Source organism: Lactuca virosa, chromosome 3 (assembly GCF_052849685.1).
Source record: "Lactuca virosa cultivar CGN04683 chromosome 3, Lactuca_virosa_CGN04683_v6, whole genome shotgun sequence".
In the NCBI taxonomy this organism is placed as follows: domain Eukaryota; kingdom Viridiplantae; phylum Streptophyta; class Magnoliopsida; order Asterales; family Asteraceae; genus Lactuca; species Lactuca virosa.
The window spans coordinates 436,885,344-436,899,640 of NC_136428.1; the positions used below are offsets into that span (position 1 = coordinate 436,885,344).

Genomic DNA, 14,297 nt, shown 5'->3' on the forward strand with positions numbered 1-14,297 from the left:
TTCACTTCTAGGTTCTGGCAGTCACTACAAAAGGCTCTTGGAACTAAGCTGGACATGAGCACAGCTTACCATCCTCAAACAGATGGACAGAGTGAGAGAACCATCCAAACCTTGGAAGACATGCTGAGAGCCTGCGTCATCGACTTCGGCGCGTCATGGGATACTTATCTTCCTTTGGTTGAATTTTCTTATAACAACAGCTACCATACCAGCATCAAGGCTGCGCCGTTCGAAGCCCTCTACGGCCGCAAGTGCAGATCCCCTCTGTGCTGGGCTGAGGTGGGTGACACGCAGCTGGTCAAGGGACAATTCCCTGACAGCACTCTCACTGGTCCAGAAATCATCCGCGAAACCACTGAAATGATCGTACAAATCCGAGAACGACTTAAGGCCTCCCGAGATAGACAAAAGAGCTACGCCGATAAACGACGAAAACCCTTGGAATTCCAGGTTGGAGACCGTGTCTTGTTGAAAGTCTCACCCTGGAAGGGCATGATACGCTTCGGAAAGCATGGAAAACTTAACCCAAGGTACATAGGACCTTTCGAAATCCTAGCCAGGATTGGTCTCGTAGCTTACAAACTTCATTTACCTCATGAACTTAGCAATATTCACCCTGTCTTCCACGTCTCAAACCTTAAAAAGTGTCTTTCTGATGAGACCCTTATGATTCCTCTGGATGAGATCGAAATCAACGAAAACCTGAACTTTGTGGAAGAGCCCATCGAAATCATGGATAGAGAGATCAAACGAACGAAACAAAGCCGCATCCCGATAGTGAAGGTTCGCTGGAATGCCAAGCGGGGACCTGAATTCACTTGGGAACGCGAAGACTCGATGAAAACGAAATACCCGCATCTCTTCTCAATTCCATGATTTGTATCTAAAATTCTAAATTTCGGGACGAAATTTCCTCTAACAGGGGGATAATGTGACAACCCGAAAGATATTCCGTTAACGTAGCCCATTCCGTTAATAAAAATTTCATTTCTATTGTGGGTTTTTCTGTTAACTTTCAAATTAAATAATTCATTTAGAATTATTATAATTTCGTATGTGTCATAACGAAATATTTATTTGAGTGAAAACACTCTAAATAATCTTTGAGAATTTCTAGACTACGACTAATACGGGTAATGGTCATTTACCCGGGTAAAATATTAAGCTCCGTTTGATGCCGGTATTGGGTGTTTTCCCACCGGGTCACTAACGCTAGTCACACATAAAAGGGTGGAGTGACCACCATTTGAGCTTTTCCCACACTTGAACTTTCTCTCTCTACTCTCTCTCTAAAATCGGATTTTTCTCAAGAATCTTCACTTTCAAGCTCCAATTTGGTAAGTGATCCTTCCTAACTAGTTGTTTATCCTAACATGCATGCAAATACATGTCTTAAACTCCCTAATGCATCACAAACTCGTGTTTACGGTTTTGGGGAGCCTCCCAAAAACCGTAAACTCCTTCAATGGGGGTTTTGAAGCCCCGAGACCCTTCCAAACATCTTCTAATGCTTAGATCCTTACATGCATGGAGTTAAAACCACAAGATCATGAGTTTTTGGCCATAAACATGAGTTTACGGTCCTTGAATATTCAAGAATCGTAAACACCCTTTCAAGGGGTTTTGATGCTCCTTGACCCTTCCAATGCATGTCTAATGGCCTTGAAACTTGCTTGGATGATCTTAGAACCCTAAAATGTGTCCAAATGAGCATAAACATGAGTTTACGGTTTGGGAACGTCTCCCAAAACCGTAAACACCTTCCAAAGGTGTTTTAATGCTCTAAAACACTTTGCATGGCTTGTAATTGAGTCTAGAACTTGCATGAATGGCCTACAATCCACCAAAACACATGGAAAACGGACAAACATGACAAAGGTGGGTTTACGGTCGTAAACCCATGAGTTTACGACCGTAAACTCCCCAAGGTGGGTTTACGACCGTAAACCCTTGAGTTTACGACCGTAAACTCCACAAAGGTGGTCCAATGACCGTAAACCCTATTTCCTAGGCCATTTCATGTCCCGATCATTTCCTAAGCCCTCGAATCAACTCTAGATCTTTCCTTTGTGCAAGATGAGACCTTGGATCACTCAAACCACCACACCAATGAGATTACGGCCGTAAACTCATGGGGGATATGGTCTTTAAACCGTAAACTCCCTAAGGGTTTACACTTGAAGAGTAAACACCTTATCTAGGCCCTACACTCCTTAGATGCAACCCGTACCATCACTAACACTTGAATTGAAGTGCTTTTCGTGTCCCGGAGTGTATTATCCTACTATCTTGGTAAATCAAAGTCTAATTAGATACAATTATGTATCTCTTCATGTTACATAGGAACCTCACGCGTGTTCAAGCCCTAATTTGATACTTAGCATCTAAATCAGCACATTCTTGTCAGGTGAGTTCATACCCCTACACCATTTTCTATGTTTTTCATGTTTTCAGGGGGGGAATACAAGCAAAAGTACAAGGAAACTTGTACTCAAATCGATTTTATCGTATGACAATACCACATGTTCAAAATGATTTTAAACATTGAAATCCGTTTTAACCAGCCATCTAACTCGTGGAGTTAGTTTTCAAAACCAGTTGTGAAACTTATTATAAAATGTTACATTTTTACATTTCACAAGGATTTCACGTCATTTCATAAAACGGGATTTTCAATACTATTACTTGTAAAGTTCATTATTCTTATGATTGGAGACACGTCCTCGGTAACACTCCACACGGATTACGAGAGTGGAGGACTACTCCCGTAACCAGAATCTCTTGGAGGGAGAGCGTGACTTGAGTGTATAGATCTATACGGGACTGACTACCCCGCACCCTGCTGCTAGCTACAATTGGATCGTCAGGTCCATGGGTGACAAAAGTCATAAAATGACGATGGACCACTTATTGCCATGTCCAGTCTATCATATGGTTATGGAACTCGCAACTTAGATAATGGAATTTTACTGACAAAGTAATAACGAACCTAGTGAACTAACCTTCTAGTAATAACTGTCTTTGATTACAACCAGTTCACTACTTACTTATTAGTTTTGTGTACGTGTCAAAACTAACATGCTTACTACGGGATACTAGTCATTCACTACGTTTCACTCAAACTATACAAGTATGGTAGGTACTTGTACACATCATTTCAGAATCGATAACCAACGAATGTTTCACATAAGAAAACATAGGGTTTTCTTGGGATAACGAAACTTTTCATAAACAAGGTTGTATGGTACAACTAATGAGAAATCAAACCATATTTTCATAAGGAAATTTGCAGGATTTTCTTAATTCAAATTGTGTAACAAAGGCATAACCAAACTACTTTTATAAGAAAATACGGGATTTTCTTGGATATCAACTATTCATGAAACGAAAGGAAACTGAATCTTTTTCCAGAAAACAAACCGCTTATGAACTCACCAGCTTTATGCTGATATTTTAAAACTGCTTGTATTCTCAGGGCATCCATAGACAGGTACTCCAACCAGTTTCTCTTTGAGAAGACGGAGCATATAGAAGACTCGTCTTTACTTTTGTTCTAACCAATGTATCTAAGAAAACTTGTAGTACGTTATTTTCAAACAAATGTCAAACTTTTCTTATGTAATGTAATGGTTGTGTTTACTATGCTTGCTATGTACATTGGTTGTGATACTCTACATGACGTCACATCCGCCCCGGAACGTTTCCGCCATCGGTTTCGGGGTGTGACATAGCATGTGCAACACTATAAATAGAACCCTCATGAACCAAAATCGGTTACACCTTCTTTTGAGCCAAGTAACTTATTCTTTTAAGCCACCTTTTGCATATTGGTGTTTGTGTATCGTTAGATGCATCACACTTGAGGTGCTCAAGCTTTCAAAGGTCAAGAACTTCTAGTCCTTCTAAGAGGTAAGTCATCTAACTAGTTGTATTGTTTATTTGACACTTTGTATGCTAATTAGGATATATGCTTTGGAAAAATTTAAAATGCATGTATAATTAGAGAAAACATAGATCCAAAGCATTTAGGGTTGCATGTGCACCATATGAGTGTTATAGTGCTCAAAACCTAACACAAACATCATATTTTTGGGTGGTAACCCACAAAATAGTGAAATAACAAGAATGTACTCCTTTTTGTTAGAAAAGTTGTATTTTGATAAAAAGCTTCCAAAAAACTTGTAGTTTTACAAATCATAATTTTTCTTATGATTTCAAGACATGGAATGTATTTTTTCCTTGTTAGTTTTGTATTTGAAAACTAGTATATCACTAATATTTGGATAAAAGCTAGTAACAACCATATTCATGCAAAAAATATCTTATTCTAACATAAAGATGAAGCATTGCAAGTATTTGTGTGATAAACCAAGTTTTACTTGTATTCCCCCCCCCCCCCCCTAAAACATAAAAAACTCGAAAATATGGGGGTATGAACTCACCTTGAGTGGATTTGTGGGATGTTTGAAGAGATGGTGTGAAGATTTCTAAGCCTAAACACTTGAATGTGGTTGATGAACTCTTTGAAGGTGATATTATCCTAAGAGTTTTAACACATAATAATATCTGTAAAAACACTACATTAACAAGAAAAGCTTACCAAAATTCTATGAATAAGCTTGGAGGAATTTATCGAGAAAGAGCTTGAACTTATTCTTTGAGAGAATATGGAGTAATCTTTAGTGAAAATGGAAAGGGTGAGGGTTCTGGAAGTGGTTTCTGAACGGATTTGAGCATTCTAACACTCCTATGGTGTACATGCAACCCTAGAAACCTTGGATCTATGTTTTACTATGATACATGCAAATTTGATTTCCAAGGTTCATAGCCTATCTAGCATAGCATGGGGAACTTTTATACATAAATCCTAGATGTAGAACATACCTTATGTTGTTTGGATTCCTTCAAAACCTTGTGAGCCTAGCAGCTCAAGTGTGATGCCTCAAATGGCTCACACAACACCACAATACTTAGAATAACCTTGAGAGAAGTCCACTTATACTCCAAAATTCGGGTATCCCTATTACTTTCTTGTAGTAGTGCCAATTTTGCTAGACAAGGGGTCTTTATATAGTTGTGACACAAGTAGAGTTACACCATGTAAACCCTAATTTTTATGGCTTTCCATATTCCATGATTCATGGGTTTGTAACCTCCATGGACTATCCATGGAGCACCTTATGGGTTTTAGCCCAATCCATACAAACCATGGATCATTAGCCCACTATACAAGAATAGATGATTTACACAATCAACCCCGTATATTGAATTAGTCTCTTTTTGATCACTTAATTAATTCCAAATTAATTCTTTGATCAATACTAATTAAAAAATATAATTAATATATTAGAAATTATAATATATTAATAAACCTTAAGTGTCCTTTCTCTCATTTTTGGTCTATCCAAGTGTTGCAATGTCATGAAACCCAAATGGACCATGCCAACCGGGTGAAGTACATACCAAAAATAGTTATGGACTTAGACACCTTATCCAACAGTCTCCCACTTGGATAAGTCTAATAAATATAACTGCAAGTATGACGTCAGGAACCGATCAACAATCGTAGCTCTCTCAAGGTCTCGCGGAACTGAGATGATGATGATACGTCATTTAAGATAAGTGATCATATAATCCTCTGTTCTAGAGAACAGCCGGACAAATACATGGAACAATGTCTTACTTATTGTCCAGCAGTTTGTTTCTCGATTTCCGATTTGTTTGACATAGAACTTAATCAAACACATCAATTTAGTTCTGACCGGGCCCGGTACATAGGTCACAACAAAATCATCGAGGGGCCCAGATATCGCTTCTAATCCAAGAAGGAACAGATAAACTTTGACTCATATGCTTGTTCTGCTACTTGTTGAATTATACACAAAGGCACGTTTTATAACATCGAGTTACTAATGCGTTTTCGTACAATCAATGTATAACCAACTCATAGGCAGCAACTCATATCTCTAGGTTTGAAGATCTATAAGATATTACCGTCTCACGATCGCTCGAGATAAATTATATGAAGTGATATAAGTGAGCGTGGGTTAAATCCAATACTCAGAACTTATGAGCACTCATGAGTGTTGTAGCAACACTTTGCTATGTCAAACATCTTAGACATCTACAAACAACTTCATGACAGTATTGATTCATATCTACTTCCAACATACGACCGAATGTGGAGAATTTGAATAATATGATATACCATAACATAATTATTCTGGAAGTCAAAACATGCAAAGTTAAATGATAGTAAACGATTGACAAAAGATAGCAACACTTTCCTCATAAAAAAACAACAACTTTTATTCATCATCAAATATCATCCTTCAGCCCTATGCGCCTCGCATGTTGGAGATGCTTAACCCTACCCAGTCCCTTCGTGAGGGGATCTGCTGGGTTCTCATTCGATGATACCCTCTTTGCCACGAGGAGTCCTTCTTCTATTCGATGTCTGATGAAATGGTATTTTTCTGTCGATGTGTCTGGATCTCCCGTGATCCCTTGGTTCCTTGGCTAAGGCAACTACACTTTCACTATCACATAAAATCTCGATAGGCTCCTTTATAGCTAGTACAACCCCAAGGTCTCCAATGAAGTTCTTTAGCCATATAGCCTCCTTTGCTACCTCGCTTGCCACTATATACTCTGATTCGAAAGTTGAATCAGCCACTGTCTCCTGCTTGGAACTTTTCCAAGAAATTGCTCCTCCGTATAAGGTAAAGACCCAGCCGGACTGAGAGCAGAAATTATCCTTGTCAGTCTGAAAGCTAGCATCACTATACCCTACTACTCTCAAGTCATCACTCCCACCAAGGGTAAGGACCCAGTCCTTAGTCATCTGCAGGTACTTGAGAATGTTCTTTACCGCAGTCCAGTGATCCTTGCCAGGGTTCCCCTGATATCTGCTGACCATGCTCAACGCAAAGGCCATATCAGGACGAGTACAAGTCATAACATACATGATCGAGCCTAGAGCGGAAGAATACGGTACTCGACTCATCTCAGCTATCTCAGCCTCTATACTCGGGCTCTGAGTCTTACTTAATCTGGCGTTACTCTGGATCGGTAACTCTCCTTTCTTGGAATTCTGCATGCTGAACCTATTCAGCACCTTATCCAAGTAGGTACTCTGACTAAGTCCAGTTAGTCTTTTACTCCTGTCTCTCAAAATCCTTATCCCTAGGATATAAGAAGCTTCTCCAAGGTCCTTCATAGCGAAACACTTCCCAAGCCAGGACTTCACTTCCTGTAGAGTTGGGATGTCATTTCCTATGAGTAGTATATCATCCACATACAATACCAAAAAGCTAACTATACTCCCACTAGCCTTGACATATACACATGACTCATCTTCACTCCTTGAAAAGCAAAACTCTTTGACTTTCTCATCGAAACAAAGATTCCATCTACGAGGTGCTTGCTTTAATCCATAGATGGATTTTTCAAGGTTACACACTCTATTGGGGTACTCTGCACTGACAAAACCTTCTAGCTGACTCATATAAACATCCTCAACCAACTTTCCATTAAGGAAAGTGGTTTTGACATCCATTTGCCATATTTCATACTCATGAAATGCAGCAATGGCTAGCATAACCCTAATAGGCTTAATCTTTGCTACTGGTGAAAATGTCTCATCATATTTGTGAAAAGCCCTTTGCAACCAGTCGCACCTTATAAGTGTGTACATTACCATCCATGTTGGTCTTCTTCTTGAAGATCCATTTGCACCTGACTGTCTTGCGACCTGGTACATTGTCAACCAAGTTCCAAACTTGATTGTCATACATGGACTGTATCTCGCTGTCCATAGCCTCTTTCCATTTAGCATCCTCAGGGCCTTCCATGGCTTCCGTGTAGCTTTTAGGTTCACCCAGACTTACCAGTTTGCTATCACTTATAAGTGTATCACCTTCCGCAGTAATATGGAAACCATAGTAATGCTTAGGTGCATTCCTAACTCTCGTTGAACGTATCAGAGGTACATACTCTTCTGTCGGATCAACATGAGTTTCCTCCTCAGGTTGATTGCTAGGGTTTGAGGTTCCTTCACCACTTGCATCTTGAATTTCTTCAAGGTCAATTGCCTCCCACTGTTTCCTTGGCTTATAAATTCTCTCTCTCGAAATACTCCTCTCCTTGCTACAAAGACCACATTATCACTAGGTGTATAAAATAGGTAACCAAAGGATCTTTGTGTGTAGCCGATGAAATTACACCTCTCACTTCTAGGTTCAAGTTTATCGTGAGTCTCGCACCTCACGAAAGCCTCGCAACCCCAAATCTTGATATGGTCCAGATTTGGAACTTTGCCAGTCCACATCTCTTGAGGTGTTTTGGCAACCTTTTTGGTAGGGACTAGATTAAGGATATGGGCGGTAGTCTCTAAGGCATACCCCCAAAATGAGATTGGTAGCGAAGCTTGACTCATCATGGAACGAACCATATCCAACAAGGTCCAACTGCGCCTCTCAGCCACGCCATTCAACTGCGGTGTCCTGGGAGGTGTCAATTGTGAGACAATCCCACATCCCTTAAGAGAGTCAAGGAACTCTGTACTAAGATACTCACCACCTAGATCGGATCGAAGCATGTTAATGTTCCTGCCCAACTGATTCTCCACTTCCTGTTTAAACTCTTTGAACTTTTCAAAGGTTTCTGACTTACGCTTGATTAAGTACACATATCCATATCTACTAAAATCATCAGTAAAAGTCACATAGAAGCGGTTAGCATCCCTTGTGGCGGTTCTGAAGGGTCCACACACATCTGTGTGTACAAGATCCAACAAACCTTCACCCCTAACACAAGTACCAGTGAAGGGTGACTTTGTCATTTTCACAAGCAAACAAGATTCACAACTATCATCTGACTTTAGGTCAAATGACTCCAAGACTCCATCCTTTTGGATTTGGCCTATGCGTTTCTTGCTTACATGTCCAAGACGATAATGCCATAATGATGCTTTATCCAAGCTATAGGAAGAATCGATACACAACACATTATTTCCTAGGTTATCTACAACCGACACAGTTTCATACACACCATCACAAGGTAATGCTTTAAAATAAAGAATATTATTAAAGAAAGCATTAATACCGCCACATTCATTATCAAACGAAAAGGTAAAACCTTGTTTGTACAAACCATGAAAGGAAATAATATTTCTCGCCATTTCAGACGAGTAACAACATTTATTCAAATCTAGTGTTAACCCACTACTTAGCAACAAAGAATAAACTCCAATCTTGGTGAGAGGTGTAACTTTCCTATTCCCCATGATCAAGTTTATCTTCCCATGCTCTACATTCTCACTTCTTCTTAGTCCCTACAAATCAGAACATATGTGAATACCACAACCTGTATCAAGGACCTAATAATTAGAATAGGGTGAGTTATTAGACAATATTGTGTAAATACCTGCATGGTTGGGTTTTACTTTCCCATCTTTAACATCTTGCAGGTACTTCAGGCAGTTTTGCTTCCAGTGTGACTTTTCATGGCAATAGAAGCATTCAACTTCATTAGGGTTTCCAGATGGAGTGACGAAACCTTTCTTGGTTCCACTTGAAGAGGAGTCATCAAGGGACTTTCCCTTGGTACCCTTCGAAGGGCTCTTCCTCTTCCTTCCTTTGCCTTCCTCGATTGCCAAGACATGGGTCGTGGTAGGAGTAGGAGTAGTAACAACTGGCTTACCTTTAAGACCACTTTCTGCGGTCTTCAATAGTCCTTGAAGTTTGCTGAGTGTAACTTCCTCCTTGTTCATGTGGTATATCATGCGGAATTGATCATAACACGTAGGTAAGGAGGGCAAAATGATATCAATTGCCAACTCCTATGGGAAGTTCACATTTAGTTTCAGCAAACAGTCCACATACCTTTGCATTTTCTGTATGTGGCCTGTGATGGGTTCACCATCCTTCATCCTGGTTGTTATCATGGAGGAGATGATTTCATACCGCTCTTGACGAGCACTCTGATGGTAGCGGTCCATTAAGTCCTGGTGCATCTCAAAAGGGTAGAAGTCCTCATAGGACTTTTGGAGCTCGGCTGTCATTGTGGCCAACATGATACACGCCACTTTGGAGGCATCTCTCTCATGTGCCTGGTATTCAGCGATATCCTCAGGAGTAGCAGATGACTTATCGAGTTCCTTAAGCTCCTTGTCGAGGACATATTCCTTGTCCTTATAACGAGTGACCATCCTAATGTTCTTGATCCAATCCACAAGGTTGGATCCTTCAAACATGACTCTCCCACAAAGGTTCATGAGAGAGAAGGAGCCAGTAGGGTTTGAGCCAGAAGTAGCATTGTTGGAAGACATCTGAAAAGAAGAAAGACAAGTTTAGATTAGAAATAAATATAGTCCTTAGTAAAACACCCAAATGTAATATTAAGGCTAGGAACCAACACAATATTTTATAACTTAGAAGATGGATGCCGTAATCCAAACCATAAAATATTTGAAGGTAGGTGAATGACGATTCATCAATTTCCACCATGAAAAATGAAATAAATTATTAGGTTTTTAATTGGTTTTTGAATCTCCTAGATTCTTTGAGATTCATTGAACTTTTTCAATGGCATCTTTCAATCTCGAGTGTGCCCTTCAAGTTTTGTGACTGGGATGCCGAGGATCACAAAACAAGGTGTGAAGTAACCATGCAAATTACTTGGTACTCTTAATGTTTATCACTCAATCGATGTGCCGGTTAACCACACGCGCTCCACCGACCTATGATAAACCTTAAGTCACCATTTGCCTACCTTGTTAAGTCTAAGTTAGTGTGCCGGTTAACCACACACGCTCCACTAACGACTTAAACAAAGTACAAAGTGTAATTTCATGGGTTAGCACATTATTCACATTTTCCTAAAGTAACTAAGATTGGGAATTTATAAAAACATTTAGTTACTTTACATTCATCATACTTTTAATGAGGATTTAAAGTCCTTGTCCTACCCGTTCGGCTAACGACCCTCCACCATTCAAGGAAGCGGTGGGTGAGAGTGGACAACCATTAAGTTGCCATTTTATAGGCAACAACCTTATACCCCCCGTATCGACCGACTTCGTGAATGAGGCCTACTAAAGGTAAAACGACTTGATCTTATATATATATATATATATATATATATATATATATATATATATATATATCTATACTACTTTATAATGCATGCATAATAAGGAGATGAAAAGTTTTAAGACCAAGTCTTAAAAACAAGGAGGTTGAATTGTGGCCTTTAGATGTAATTTGAATGGTTAAGATGGTGATCCATGTGAAAGAAAATCAACCAATCAAAATGTAAGGTTAAAAAAATCAAACCTACTCTTTCACTATATAAACTAATACTACTGTTTGTAGAAACCACTCTCTCCCTTGATCTAAAATGTTGAAACTCCAACCAGCTCTTTGTAGCTACAAAACCTAATCACTCTCACTTCCTCTCTCTGGAAACCCTAACCGCTGCTTGTATCTACAACACCGTCGCTTGCAGCTACAACATCACCGCCTTGGACCGTCACAGCACCATCGTCGCTGCTAAGCCCTACCGACTAACCGTCCCACCTTAAAACAAGTATTGTACATTAAGTACCACCACATGATGTCGTTTTCAAGCCACCAAACTCTTTCCCCTCTTAAGAAATTTCACACTCCCTACCATTGGATAACCTCAACAGCCATCAGACAACCACTCCGCTAAGCCACCGCCACCACTCGTGCTCACACTCTCTCACTCTCTCCATCCTATATATCTATCTAGGCTCACAAACAGGCGATACTCAGTACCGTTATACCACCATCCACCACTCACTGCAGTAATCACCTACATTCATAAATCATCGCTGCTCTCCTCAACTGCTGCAACCAAATGTCAACTAACGCTACTCCTCCTTTTCCTTTTCTCACTGAGAAAAGCCCTAAATTTCCTATTTTTTCCGATTTTGGATAGGGTATGAAATTTAAACTAAATAGAGTTTAATTACAACTTTTGATTCTATGGGTCATTGTTTGAATAAGAGCTCTAACCATTCTCATCAATCAGAGTAAAAAAATTTGAGATTGTGTTTGATTTCTCAGCTTATATTAAACTGATTCCTTTTTTTGTTCCAAATTGTTTCTTTTAGGGTCGAGAAGTTCCTGGAGTTTCTTGATGTTCTTGGAATCCCTCTCTAGAAGTATTATCAAAGTGAAAGGTTGGATGGATTTCTAGATTTGAGTTGTCTTTTAGGGTCGACATCTATTTTCTATGTGTAGTATATTGGTAATTTAGTAGTGTTCATAATTGCAAAAAAAAGATTAATTTGAAAAAGGTTTAATGGATTTGAGTATGTTTTAGGAAACTTCTCTTACTAAAAGCCAAAACTGCATATGGATAAGTTTGAATCGCATGAAATAGGGATGTGAATACAGTGTCGTGTTCAAGATACTGTAATTGTAATCCTGGGTGCTTGAAAATGTTCTTTATCTTCTTGGTGAACGATTAATTAGTTTTTTTTTGTCACATCTTTAGTATTTTGATGGGTAGAAATTGCTTTATTGTTGTTATTTAAGAATTACCTGCAAGCTGGTGCCGAAAGGACTCTAATGTATGTTGGGGCACGATTAGGTCTGGTCTTCGAAAAATGATAATATTGTTTACAATTTAATGCAAGAATAGCTATTCACTTTTATTGTATTTGTGTAATATTTCCAGAAAATTTTGAAATCTATTTCATTTCTTTCACAATCTCATTTCTTATGTATGATATTACTGTTCCATGCCTTTTATTTTCAAAGGTTCTGACTTGCTCTATTTTCATAACTTTTTTTTTATTTTGTTATATTTCTACATTATTTAACAGCACTATGTTTTGTAGGAGGATGATGAGATTGAAGTGGTATGCAAGATCTGGATGTGTGGTATTTTGAGATCATTTATCAGTGGATGGACCTTTATTGGTATGAAGTTTGGGTTTGATCTCCTCAAAAGCCAACTTTTTTTTACTAATGCAATGTCAATGGAACTTTCAAAACACATTTTTAAAACATAGGTTTTCTTAATTAATCTTATGAAATTTGGTTTTAATCTTTTTAAAAGTCAACTTTGATGTCAAAGAAAGAACCAAAACACACAGATATGATGGGGTAGATATAATGTTGTTCTGATTTTGACAATAACAAAACAATAGGTTTTTTCATTATCTAAAAAAAGATGAAAAAAGTTTAATATTGACCATTTAAATGAAAGAATGCAGGCAATGAGGGAAACCCATGGAAGTTATGCTAGAAATATTTCTGAAGATCAGTTATTGTCATTAGTATCATTTCGTTTAGAATAGATGTTGTGCCTTCAAACTTGTAATATTTGTTGTTTAGTACAAGTTATTTCTGTGTTCAGCTTTGTAGCTTGTATATGCATATAAGACTATAACTTTTGTACTTCATTTCTTTCCTGGTATTTTATTTTTGTCCTTTTCTCACCTTTATTTGTCTTATTTGTGTTATTATCTTTTTGGCTTCGACTAAAAACTCAAATCTATTTATGTTGACTATGATGTATGTAAAATTGAGCTTTATAAAGGAAGTTGTATCGGTGAATTATGATCAATAATTTAAGAGATATAGTCGAATTACAAAACTAAAGACAAATGCTCCAACATCTTCTCTAATTCATACCTCGAACCAAATCCACTCTACCAATGATACACCATTCCCACTTAGTATGTGATCTTTAAAAAACATAGTCCAATAACGTTTAAGGTGAAGAACTACTGATTTTTGTTTAATGATTATTTTTAGTTACTTTACCATATAACTTAAACTTTTATCATATATATCCTTTTAGTTTTGTAAGAGACTACATACGTGTAGGCTTCAAAAAAAGAACAAAAGTAAGGGTGTGTTTGGCAAAACTAGCTGGTAGCGGATAGCAGGAAACTGATAGCTGGTAACGGGTAGCGTTTTGTTAAAGTGTGACCACTCAAAAAATTAGCAAATCGACAAAATAATTGTAAAGCAAAAAACTAGATCAGTAAAGGACACAATGGTAAGAAACTATTCGTCCCCCGTAGCTTTGTACATAGCTAGAAATTATTCGCCAAAAATAACTATCCGACACACAACACTCAGCCAAAATGTTTAAATGTACTATCTGACGCAAAAATGAAAATAATCGCCGCTTGGAAACTATTTGTCGTAAGGAACTATATGCCACCGCCACATCGCGCGGGTATCCTAGTAGTATATATATATATATATATATATATATATATATATATATATATATATATATATATATATATA

At 38.2% G+C, this 14,297-nt stretch overlaps 1 long non-coding RNA gene across 1 annotated transcript; it reads left to right on the plus strand.

Moving 5' to 3' along the window:
* Window positions 1-11,379: 11,379 nt before the first annotated feature.
* On the plus strand, window positions 11,380-13,474 carry LOC145167892 (uncharacterized). The gene is made up of 3 exons (XR_013741500.1): window positions 11,380-11,965; window positions 12,140-12,208; window positions 12,872-13,474. It is a non-coding gene; the product is annotated as an uncharacterized LOC145167892 (long non-coding RNA).
* The last annotated feature ends 823 nt before the right edge of the window (window positions 13,475-14,297 follow it).